Raw genomic sequence first — 12,333 nt, forward strand, 5'->3', positions numbered from 1 at the left:
TTTATTAGGGGCTCATACAACTGTTATCCCAATCCATACACACATCAATTGTGTAAAGCGCATTTGTACATCGTTTCTCAAAACATTTTCTCATCTTTACAGTAGCAAAAGCCTCATCTTTTTCTCCAGGAGCAGGCTGGTGGACTTGAACTGCTGACAATTAGGCTAATAATGATGATAATACTGACTGTATACTCGCTTTAGTCTACATTCTAACATTTAATTCTCAGAACACTCCCATGTGCTGGGCACATCCCTGTTCACTGTGAGGAAACAGACTCAGTGATGGTCTAGGGTCATACTACCAGTCAGTGAAGAACAGGTATTTGAACTCTGACCCTTCTGCAGCTAGACCGGCTCTTCATCCCAGGTGTCAAATTCACAGGATCAGTGACGTGAAGCAGGGCCAGTCGCAGCATTACACCATGTCCACTAAACAGCTGACTCGGTGTGAATGGGAAACGTGTACAGGGTTCCCAGGTGCATACTTTGGTGTGCCTGTGTACGCTCAGCTGCAGTCCCGCCTCCTGCTCTTTCTGTCTCAGAAGCAGCCCTTGAGGAAGCTGCTCTGGGGCCGTGTGGAGCAGAGGATTTCAAAGAGTCGTATTTATTAGGCAAGCATAGTGGGCCTATTAAATAAAACACAGATTACTTGGACCAATCCCAGTCTCTGAATTTCCACTCAGTAAGTTTGTGTGGAAAATTTGCATTGTGACCAAGCTCCCTGGTGACCCTGATCCTGTTCCTTCTGGACTCTTGTCTTAGCGGAATCAGAAGATAATTAGGACATGAGAAGGAGAGGGTGGTTTAAGTGTTAACCCACAATTGCTCACTCTACCCCACAGACCTAGTTATTTAACTGCATTGTGGAAGACATTTTGAAATGATAAGTGGTCACCCCTCACATGCAAATATTTAGATGAGAATCACAACAGAACTCTCTAAATGGGTGTTTACAGGGCTAACACAAGACAGTGGCCCCTCTTCCTCTAAAACAGTGGGGCCGGTCCTAAAATTCGGCTATTTTCCTCATTTGTGACTCATGTCCAGCATTGGGCCTTGGAACGAGGTACTCAGCCAAGTTCTGGACTGTGTTAATGACAAGACAGGGATTTCTGAGACTCACAAGAGAGTCACCCCACTCCCCCTTCCTTCCCAGGTTGCCTCCAGCAACCATCTAATTTTTCATTTAGGTCCCAATAATTTTCCGCATTAAAGTGTTTATTAAGGACATTAACAGGTTGGAACGCAGGTAAGAAATACTCAGCATGCAGTTGTTCTTCAGGTCATGCCAACAAAGTTCCATCAGGGCGGCTAATAAATGGCTGAGAGAATGCCACTCTGGTAAACCTCAACCCGACACATCCATCCTCAGCAAACCCAGCTCCTCCAATTAAGTATCCAGCGGTACCCCACTCCACAGGCCAGTCTGGCCCCAAAGCACTCAGCTTTCCCCGGAGGCTGGGAAGTCTTCCACTCTCTCTCATGCTCTGGCTTCTGCTGCTGCTACTCTGATGGCACAGATGTCTTCTGGATCCAGGAGGTTCACTATGCAGACGTCTCGGGGTCCAGAGGACATGGTACACTCCTGGATCTTGCTAGTAGTTAGATTCCCCACTGCTGGCTTCTTAGCCAGGCACATTTTATACCCAGCAGGGCATTCCAGTGAATCCCATCAGTAGCTTACCCAGACCAGTGCAGGGAAAGATTTCGTGGGAGTTAGACTGGCTAGAAGAGCCCCATTCATTAAGTCCCTGTCCCTGTACTTATCTCAGTGGATTGTATGTATAACCGAGTCACTTGGGGTCAGTTCTCGTGTCCATAGATGATATTCTTATCAGTTTGATTGGGCCTCCTGGAGTCAGCGGCTTTCTCACCAGGTGTTTCCTTGCTAGCCCCACCAGAATCGCCTCATTAGCACCAACCCTCAGGTGTGGGTCTGGCAGCCTCATCAAAGACACTTGAGTTGCAGTAACCCCAGGTTCAGAGGTCTCTCCCGGAACCAGATTCTTTGGGTAAAGTCAAGTTCTTAGCCTCGCCTCACCTTGTTTCCTGCTGTGACTTGCTTTTCTCATCTGGGGTTTCTGTCTCTGGACTGCCTCTCTCTCCACAGCTCCATGTGCCACAGGCGAGAATCATCCTTTCCAAAGTGAAGACAGTCCGTGCACCGCCTCCTTGAAGCCCGCCCTCCCAGAAGTACCGTTTCCCTTTGTTGACCTCTTTTAGCACCTAACATACACCCCTCCCGGGATGCTTGCCCCTTTCGAAGGCAAGATCAGTCTGCCACGTGCAGGGAGAGCTGCGGGAGGAGGGGGGTGGGGCGGACAAACCTGAACGAAGGACGTCTCACCTTGTGGCGATGCCTTCTCCCCCAGCACCTTACATGGAAAGCTTCCACATTTAGTTTGCTGTTGCCTAGGTACTGAGAACCAACTTTGTAGAAACTGTGAATGCAAGAGAGAGAGAGGGAGGAGAGATGACGCAGCCAGGGGAGCGAGGGGAACTGGTGTCAGGATGATGGGGTGGGGCCTGGCCACGGGACAGCGGGGTGCAGGGACCGGAGCTGTGCTTGTGGGCTGGTTGGGGTGCAGGGCTGAGCAGCTGAGGCAGTGGGCGGAGCGCGCCGGGTGTTGGGCATCGTCTCGATGCCCATAGTGAAGCTCCAGGATGTGAACCCAGCAACTGGGGTGCTCACGGGAAGATGCTACATGCTGATGAGGGGGGAGGGGAGGCCATGGGCTCCTGCTCGGACAAGTTGTGCTTCACGAGTGCACAGGGTCTTCATAGAGATTTGTCAATTGGGCAACAGTAAAAATGATGGCAGAAGGTTAGTGTTTAAAAAGCAAACCCTAAATGCATTTCCAGTAGAAAGCACATATCCCAGAATGAATTATTTCCTTGAAGATGTCGGTCTCTGTTTACTTTTTACTGATTGGCTTTCTCCACTCATCTGCTGTTCCTTAAGCCGGACACTTAATTTTCCCCGGATGCAAAACTGTTATAGCCCCAGTGATTGAACTATCCAAAATAAAATATTTTATATCCTGAAGGTTGGATGACCCTATCAAAGATTGGGTCACTAACATTGAATATGATTTTTAGGTGGATTTAATAGAAAACTTGCTTCAAGATGATTTTGCTACCCAAACATCATTCTTGTGTGTGTTGTGATTGTAAAGCTTGGATGAATTCCTGAGCCAGCGTGCAACGTACTGTTGTAGAGCCCTGGTGACTACCCCGGTGGCGAGTTATAAGTGTGGCACCTCTTTCCTGCGTGCCATTCATGGTCTGGGGTCGCACACACAGCACCACTACACTGAGAAGAGTGGAAAGTTAGGCAACGCTCCAAAACTACCCATCATTTCTTGTCCCTTATACTCCAGACTTAAGTCAGAGACAAAGCCGAGCACTCCCTTTTCTGTGTCTGTGGCCCCTTCCTCCTTGTCACAGCGATAGATACCCCTTGCTCCTGCCCACCTCCCTCTCCTGCTGCTTCACCCCCGCCATGGGCTCTTCACGCTAGACACGGAGGACAGGCGTTGCATTGTGGCAAGTGCTGTTGCATAAACACTTCTCTCCCAACAGAAGCAGCAGGCTTTCCAGCTAGAGTTTTTAAAGGGACAGAAGTTCTGTTCGGCAAATTTTACGAGACATTTTTAAAAACGAGGAACCTGAAAAATCCTAAAATACTTTCGCAGAGAACTTGTCCTCTTATTACCACGCCTCCAAGAGAACTAGGGTGGCCTCATTGCCACTGTGGATGCGTCCCTTCCCAGGACTGTTCATTGAGGGATGTCCATAACGATGGGGAGAGGGCTGCCCTTTGTGCCCACCTGCCACAAGGGTTCTACCCACTGCCAGTTTAGTGTGGGAGAGGATAGCTGTGCCATTTTGTTAATGCCAGCCGGGAGGTCTGCCATGGACCCACCAGCCACATCAAAGGTAGTTTCAGCTAAGGAATTAACCCGAATGAAGAGTACGCAGGATTGGTTTGCTCAATGGTTTGACACCTCCTGCCCCCTCCTAGTTGATCCTTCTTGAAAACAGGATTAAAAGGACCACATACCAGGGCCTATTTCGAAGGAACCTAGCGGGATTTCAGATGAACACTTAAGCATGTGCACTTTTGGCTGAACCTGACTCTGTTTTGAACAACAGGTGCTTGAAATGTAGTCTATGCCCTCCACTCCAGTTCCCTGGGGGGACAGGCCGTGTACCCCACTCCAGTTCCCTGGGGCAGGCTGTGTCCCCCACTCCAGTTCCCTGGGGGAAGGCCATGTCCCCCACTCCAGTTCCCTGGGGGGACAGGTCACGTCCCCCACTCCAGTTCCCTGGGGCACAGGCCATGTCCCCCACTCCAGTTCCCTGAAATGTATTCCGTGACCCCCACTCCAGTTCCCTGAGATGGAGTCCGTGACCCCACTCCAGGAGGAGCAGGCCAGGCTTCCCACTCTAGTTCCCTGAAGAGTAACCCATGTCCCCATGCCAGTTCCCTAAAAATGGACTTCTCCCAGGAAAGTCTCTGGAGACCTGTGAAGTCACAGGTCCGGGCTGAACTGTTACCTCCTGCGTCTTTTTCCTGTAACTTAGCTCTCCTGTCGTTGGCTTGTCACCTTCGCATCTGTTCCTTCGCCTTTCCCTTCCTTCTGGAGAAGGCTCTGGCAACTGGCTGGAACCTGCAGGGGAAGTCCGAGCACTCCCCTGACCTGTAGCAGCTTCCTCCCAGCGTGCCCTGCAGTCAGGAGTACTCCACTCCAGAGCTCATCCAGTGGGAGTTCTGAGTGAGGCCCAGAAATCCATCCTGTTGTTAACCTTCCCAGGTGGGCCTCATGCACAGGAAACCGGAGGCATCACTGCACCGTTAATAATAATTATAAGGTTAGCCTTTATTAGCATGGCAGACACTTTCCAGGCAATAACCGGATGAGGTAGACATGCCGGTTACCCTTGCGCAGCGCAGAACTTGACGCGTGGCAATGCACTCAATGCATCTCTGTTAAGTAAACAACCATTTAACCATTGACCTTTTTAAATGGGGGAAACTAAGGTTCAAGGACAGTTCTGGCAAGGACACACAGCTGGTGAGGGGTGGAGCCAGGCGCTAGTGCTTGTGTCCTTTGTGGGTGTGTGAATTTGTCGATTGGCACCTCCTTCTGGTGATGCTGGGAAATGCATGGCCGAAGCTTCAGAAGGGCCTCACATTGTACTGATGGCACTTACCCTCTGGCGTGTTTTGCTCTTGGCTGACCTTACCCACCTAACAAGACCACGCATGTCTTTGCTACTGCTGATGAGAGGACACCCGGGGAGGTTGGATGGCCATTCCCAAAGCTACCCAGCAAGACGTGGCATTGGCAAAGTGCCTCCTCTCCTGCCTGTAGCTCCTCAGATTGGCCAATGCCCCCTCTTACCTTCCCTTAGCGGGCAAAGCAGAATGGGTCCCTATGGAAAGTTACTATTTTCCGTATTCACTTTTGCTGCTTTTTCTGGTCAACATCGTAAACTTCTCACGGCTTTAAACATCCTTTGCCCTCGCCTTTCATTCGCTGGCTTTGGTGGGCAGGGAATGGCATGAATTTCTGTCAAGAACAGGTGGCTGCAATAAAAGAACTTGCTGGGGTTGTCTTTAACCCTCCTGGCCCTCTGAAGGCCTCTCACTCAACACACTTGCTCGATCTCTCCTTTTCTCAGACCTTCCAAGCCACCAGACTCCCGGCTGCCCTCTGCCCAGCTGGGAACTACTGTAACCCTTTTCCCAGGGTCCCTTGAGGCAGGGAACCTGCCCAGGGACAGCTCTAGAGCTTTCTGGAGCTTTGCAGGGAGTTCATTGAGACCCATGGATATCTAGACAAACCTGTTTCATACACACACACACACACACTCAGAGAGAAAGAGAGAGAAACATACAGAGAGCAATGAGGCACTGAAGAATGGCTTGCCAACAACCATGCAAAGAGTGACTGAATACGCATGGCGTAAGCAGAAGACAGTCTGTTGTGGGGCTTTTATGAGGAAGATGTAGGAATGCTTGGAAAATCCTCTTGTGGCCCTCAAACCACTGCAACTACAGTTCAAACTCTAGAAATAAAACAATAACAGCTGCACCAGCCTATGCAACCACGAGGTGTCGAAGGGATCAGGTATAAGGCATCATCAGAACAAAAAATCTTACCATAGTGAATGATGGGGGGAGTGCGGAGTGGAGATCCAAAGCCCATTAGTAGGCCACTGGAGATCCCCTTGCAGAGGGGTCTCGGGGAGGAGATGAGCCAGTCAGGGTGCGATGTAACAATGATGAGAAATACAACTTTCCTCTAGTTCCTAAATGTTTCCTCCCCGCTCCCACTACCATGACTCGAATTCTATCTTGCAAGTCTGGCTAGACCAGAGGAGGTACACTGGTACAGATAGGAACTGAAAATACAGGGAATCCAGGACGGATGAGCCCTATAGGACCAGTGGTGTGCGTGGCAAAACAGGGAGGGTAAAGGGAGAATGGGTAGGAAAGAGGGAACCGATTACATGGAACTGTGTGTGACCTCCTCCCTGGGGGACAGACAACCGAAAAGTGGATGAAGGGAGACGTCAGACAGGGCAAGATATGACAAAATACCCATTTATAAACTATCAAGGGCTCATGTGGGAGGGGGGAGCGGGGAGGGAGGGGAAAAATGAGGACCTAATGTCGGGGGTTTAAATGGAGAGAAAATGTTTTGAGAAACGATGTACAAATGCGCTTTACACAATTGATGTGTGTATGGATTGGGATAACAGTTGTATGAGCCCCTAATAAAATGTCAAAATAAATAAATAAATAAATAGCCAGATGTAAAAAAAAAAAAGAAGAAGAAGAAGAAAAAAACCAATAACAGCTGATATTAGGTACACTAATGGTGCTAACCTAAGGTGACCAGATTTTAACATCAGTAAAGCGGGACAAAATGGGACAAAATTAAATGAATTCTTTTCTATCATATGCTCTAATTATTGTTTTTCGATTTGTAATTTGTCAGTGATTTTCACTGTCCTTTTTCCATAAGCAGTTTTAGTTTTAAGTACTTGGATTTATTGACACCATATTATTCATTCTGGAGTGTTTTCATTTGAACTCCTTTTTAGCTTTCCATATATATATATATATATATATACATACACACACACATACACACACATATATATATATATGTTTCAAGTACATGGAAGCTCTGGTCATTAAGTATGAATCAGAATGATGATTAAATCCCTTCCAAAATGATGATGGAAATGGAAATAATGGCTAATTTTTTTCAGAAAGATGTCTCTTCTGAAAAACTAGACGTGTGTGTTGGGTGGGGGGGCTGCAAAAAGGGGGTATTCAATGATTTATTGATCTTTTGATCAAATATTCCCTTTCCAAGATAAACACCTAGAAGGGAATTTAGGGAAGTACTTTCTGAAAACTCAAAGAAAACCTCTTCAAACGTAAAGCACGTCTTAGACCCTCAGGGCAGGAGCTCCACGCCCTGGCAGCTGTTCTCCTGTGTGTATTTAGGGTCCCTGCTTCGCATGGTGTCTTCTGCCATTCCACGTAGCTGCCACTTAATGGCTCTGCTGGCTTCAGTGAGATGGCCCTCCGCTCTTCTCCCTAGAGACCTGGAGCGAAAGGTCTCCATGTGGGGACCGAGGAAGGGAATGGAAGAAGTTTTCTTTCCTTTCTTTTTTTAAAATTTGTAAGCTTCTTCTTGAGATGGGGGTATAGGTGGCCAACCTGAATTAATTTAAGAGCTTTGCTGAGACAAAGGATCAAGGAGGGCTTGGGGTCACTGAATTCGTGGGTTTCGAATGGCTTAATGCAGTTTGGGATCACTGAAATCTTGGGTTTAGAATGGCTTAATACAGTTTGGGATTATTGAGATCTCGGGTTTAGAAGGGCTTAATGCAGTTTGGGATCATTGAAATCTAGGGTTTAGAATGGATGGCTTAATGCAGCTAGCTAGGCTGCAGGGCTGCTTCGCTGTCAGAAGCCTGAGAATCGAGGCCGAGCTCTGGTGCTCTCATGTGTGAGGGTTCTACACATGTGTCCTCAAAGCAAACAGAAATATTAACGCCCTCAGAGACCAGATTCCAGGAAGTGTTTTAAACAAGTCAGTTTGGGACGCATACTCTTTTAGTTTCCATTTCTGATGCCTTCTCTGATTGCCCAGCCTTCACGTAGCATGCCCAGACTGCGTATTGCCTTAGCATTAGGAATAAAAGGAACACCACTGGCAAGTGCATCCAGAAGAAAGGACTCCCACGCAGAAAAGCAGCAGACCTCCCGGAGACCAGCGAGCAGAGCTACTTAAGAGTTGGAAACATGCCTTATACTGCGGATGCGTCGTGGCCAAGACTTTGTATCTTGATGGTAATCCAGGTTCATCTTCTCTGTTCAATTCTGGAATCTCCTCTCACCAACCCATGCAGCCTATCAGATCCAGTGCTGATGAGGAACAAAGGATGACTTGGGCATGCGTAGATTTTAGTTGTGTTTACTTTTTCCAGCACAAGTCTTCAATGGCCAGCACGTCATAGTATCCCTTGTGCCATCAGATTTACTGTTGAGTGTCTACGCATTGGACAGATGGGAGCATTGTTTTACATTGTTGTTGTTATTGTTCCTTGTTGTTCGTTGGGCTCCAACTCAAAGCGACCCTGTGCACAACGGAACGAAACTCTGCCCTGTCCTGTATCACCCTTATAATTGCTCTGATATTTGAGCCCATTGCAGCAGGCACTGTGTCAGTTCAACTCGTAGGGGGCCTTCCTCTTCATCACGGCCCTCCACTCTAGCAAGCATTAGAAACTGAGGATGCATGCAGGCTAATTGTTCTACAGTAGAAAATTATATCTTAACACAAAAACTAGGTTAAAATTATCCACAAATCCCTATGGAGTATCATGTGAAGCCTTCAAATTGAGCATAGCCTGTGAGTTAGCCCTTCCACTTTTAGACATTTATTCTAAGGATACTGTCGGACCAGGATCTAGATTGTATGCGCATGGTTACTGTAGACGTTCTGTGGGTAAGAGCATGAACCCTGCGGGCAGACGGTCTGGCTTCCAGTTTTAGCTCCATTACTTACTAGCTGAATCACCTTCAGCATGCCACTTGACCTGTCTCTACTTGACTTACCTTCACCCAATTTGTAAAAGGGAGTGATGAGTTTCCTTGCCTTGTATGTCCTGTACTGTCATGGAAAATAAGCAAATTAATATACATAAGTTGGAAAGGATGGCTTGTTATTTATTACTAATAGAAAATTGGAAAGAACTCCCTTATGCATTGACTTATTGGGAAAAAAACTGCTATGTTTTAAAGTGTTAAGAGAAAAAAAAGAAAAAGAAGTAGATTACATAATAATATAGTAAGTGTGAATGCCAAATAATTGGATACCAAAAGGTCACCAGTGGTATGTTTGGGCCATGGGATTATAGGCCACAATAGTCCTTTCTTATCATTGCTACTTCATAAGTTTTCTACAAAACAAGTAATGTGCTATCATAACAGTTGTGTTTTTAACCTCTGTGAAGTAATAATATCTATTATCTGTTGAGAGTTTACAGTGAGTCATGTGTTTTTCTAGGCACACGCATTTACTGCTTTTGATAACCCTGTTAGACAGATGCTGTGAATATCATGTCTACTTTGCAGACTAGGAAATTGAGACCCAAGGAGATACAAGACTTCCAACATCTATGATGTAGCAGAAGTGGGATTTGGGCCCTGGCAATGTGATTCAGCCCGTGCCTATGGGTTAAGTATTGTCTCTGTCTGATTTTGGTGGCCTGAGAGAGCACTGAACAACATCACCCACAACTCCCTGTTGCAGTCACTGTTTAAGGGAAATGATCGAGAGTACCTGTTTCCTTGTATCCTGTTGCCTACTCATAGATAAGTGGAAGCTTTTCAGCGCTCCAGTCCTCCTTTTAGTTATTTCCCTTGGTAAATGGGGAGAATATATCAGATAACGTATTTAAATAGGCTTTCGCTTCTACCCCTTATTTATGTTTTATAAAATCATAAACTGAACTAGAAGAGCATCTACGTTTCCCACTACCACCTTATTAAAATACAGAGACTTCATGGTGCAGTGATGAAGCACTGGGATGCTAACTGCAGGATTGCTGGTTCAAGCCCCCAAGCAGCTCCAGTGGAGGAAGACCTGGCCATCTGTACTGTACAGATCTAGACCTAGGAATCCCATCGGGGCAGTCTGCTCTGTCACACAGAGTCAGCAGGAGAACATTACTCAAACAGGACCAGGATTGGATTTGCATACATTCATCTGTATATTTAAGATCATTTGGTACATGAAAGTCAAGATAGATAACTCTTCAGAAAAAGTAACAGGAGTAATGGTTCCCTGAGGGTACTGAAAGAGAAGGGAGGGAAGAGGGAATGGGGAGCTGATAGCATTGATGACTGTATAACCGCACTGGATGGGATCGAACAACAGAATTGTATGTGAATGGATATATTGGATTGTGTAAGCTATGGCAAAAAACCCAGTATTATAGGAAGAAAAAATAAAGAATGAGTTCCTGGAGGGTATGGTGGGAGAAGCATGGGATAAAGGGGAGCTGGTATCAAGGAATTCAAGAAGAAAGAAAATGTTATTGAAACTGATTGTGGTAGCAATTGTATAATACTGCTTGATGTTATAGAACTATGTAATGTTACTATATCTGTAAGAGCTCCCAATAAAATGATGTAAAAAAATATTGTAATAATAATAAAGTAGGGCCAGGAGTAGCTACTAGATCTCTTTAATGACTGCTGATTTCTTTCAAATGTGCAGAAGATAGAAAAGTGCAGGAATGAAGTGACTTTAAGCTTGCAAAGGTGACCAACTATCATCCCACTGGCAATAAAGTATAGAACAAACTCATCCCTTTCGCTCGGAGTCCATAATTGCCACATTTCAAAGGCAGGATGAAGTAACAGTGGCTTTTGAACAATTGTCTGGTCTCCTTCTAGATGTTTTGTTTTGTGCGGGAGCATTAGAGTTGAATGGAAACTGGGTATGTCAGAGTGACCAGTGTACACTAGAAATGCTATCTTTTTTAAATCATTTTATCAGGGGCTCATACAACTCATCACAATCCATACATACATCAGTACTGTAAAGCACATTTGTACTTTCATTGCCCTCATCATTCAAAAAACATTTGCTCTCCACCTAAGCCCCTGGCATTTGCTGCTCATTTTCCCCCTCCCTCTCCCCTTCCCCCTCCCTCATGAACCCTTGATAATTTATAAATTATTGTTTTGTCATATCTTGCCCTGTCCGACGTCTCCCTTCACCCACTTTTCTGTTGTCCGTCCCCCAGGGAGGGGGTTATATGTAGATCCTTGTGATTGGTTCCCCCTTTCCACCCCACCTTCCCGGTATCGCCACTCTCACCACTGGTGAAAATGCTGTCTTACCTGCTGGCTGTACCCACAGGATCTATTTTTGTAAATGGCCCACCCTTATCATTTAATAACCTACCCCATCATTTGCTAGCAGACAAGGCTGTCAGGAAAAGTATTTTACTAGCTAGCTTTACAAATTAGCAATCCCTGAGATTGTAAAATATGACAATTTAGCCAGGCATTACTCAGAGGGAACTAATTAAGATCAGGGAGCTTCTAGGCGTGCATGGCATCATTGGACAAGGTTTCTGAAACCCAGAAGGAATAGCTGGGCTCAGCCCTCATAAATGGCCACCCTCGTCTTGCCAGGATTGTTCTGTGAGCCAGAACCATCACCTTCACGATGGGGTCCATCTCGGTCTCCCCAGAAGGGTCTGGGCTTTGTGAGAGGCATTGCAGAAACTCTGGAAGTCAGGGAGTTTCTCTCTCGGCCTTACCACTGCATGCCTGTCCCTCTAGCCAAATTAACAAAACTCTTCACGCAGAGGAACCTGTTCAGCAGTGGGTCACAGTCTGGTGGCAGCTGGTAGCCACGGCTCACTTCGGCCTGTTAGGACAACGGTAGAAACCAAACTCACTACTCTCAAGTCAATTCCGACACACACTGACCCTATAGGACAAGGTAAGAGCACCCCTGTGGGTTTCCAAGACTGACCCTTTACAATCCTTCAGAGCAACACGTAACCACTATGCCACCAGGGGTCCTGGAAATGGCTTATAGTTTATTTGGATGCCTCTCCGGTTGCCCCGCCTTCCTGAGGACACACAGCCTGGGGCAGGAGAAGGAGCATGGGGATTGGGTCCTGGTAAGGTACATCACTTGCAAGTCTTAGACAACTCAGCTTCAGCATCCTCCACAGTAGAACGGTGAGACTGATGCCCAAGATGGATTTTAGATT

At 46.6% G+C, this 12,333-nt stretch overlaps 1 protein-coding gene and 1 long non-coding RNA gene across 3 annotated transcripts in view; one reads left to right on the top strand and one right to left on the bottom strand.

The window, feature by feature from the left end:
- The window catches only part of LOC123522753, a 12,095-nt gene extending 7,427 nt beyond the window's left edge, over positions 1–4,668 (bottom strand). Inside the window, exons 1-2 of the long non-coding RNA XR_006680977.1 lie at positions 4,564–4,668; positions 2,351–2,444 (exon numbers count right to left, since the gene is read on the bottom strand). This is a non-coding gene — a long non-coding RNA (uncharacterized LOC123522753). The remainder of the gene's footprint in view (positions 1–2,350; positions 2,445–4,563) is intronic.
- SYBU (syntabulin) overlaps positions 1–12,333 on the top strand; it is a 126,280-nt gene that overhangs the window by 98,219 nt on the left and 15,728 nt on the right. The gene's annotated exons all lie outside the window — the stretch shown is intronic.

The sequence above is a fragment of the Echinops telfairi genome, unplaced genomic scaffold (assembly GCF_000313985.2).
Source record: "Echinops telfairi isolate 266 unplaced genomic scaffold, ASM31398v2 ScPeMD7_1;HRSCAF=3_0, whole genome shotgun sequence".
NCBI lineage: Eukaryota > Metazoa > Chordata > Mammalia > Afrosoricida > Tenrecidae > Echinops > Echinops telfairi.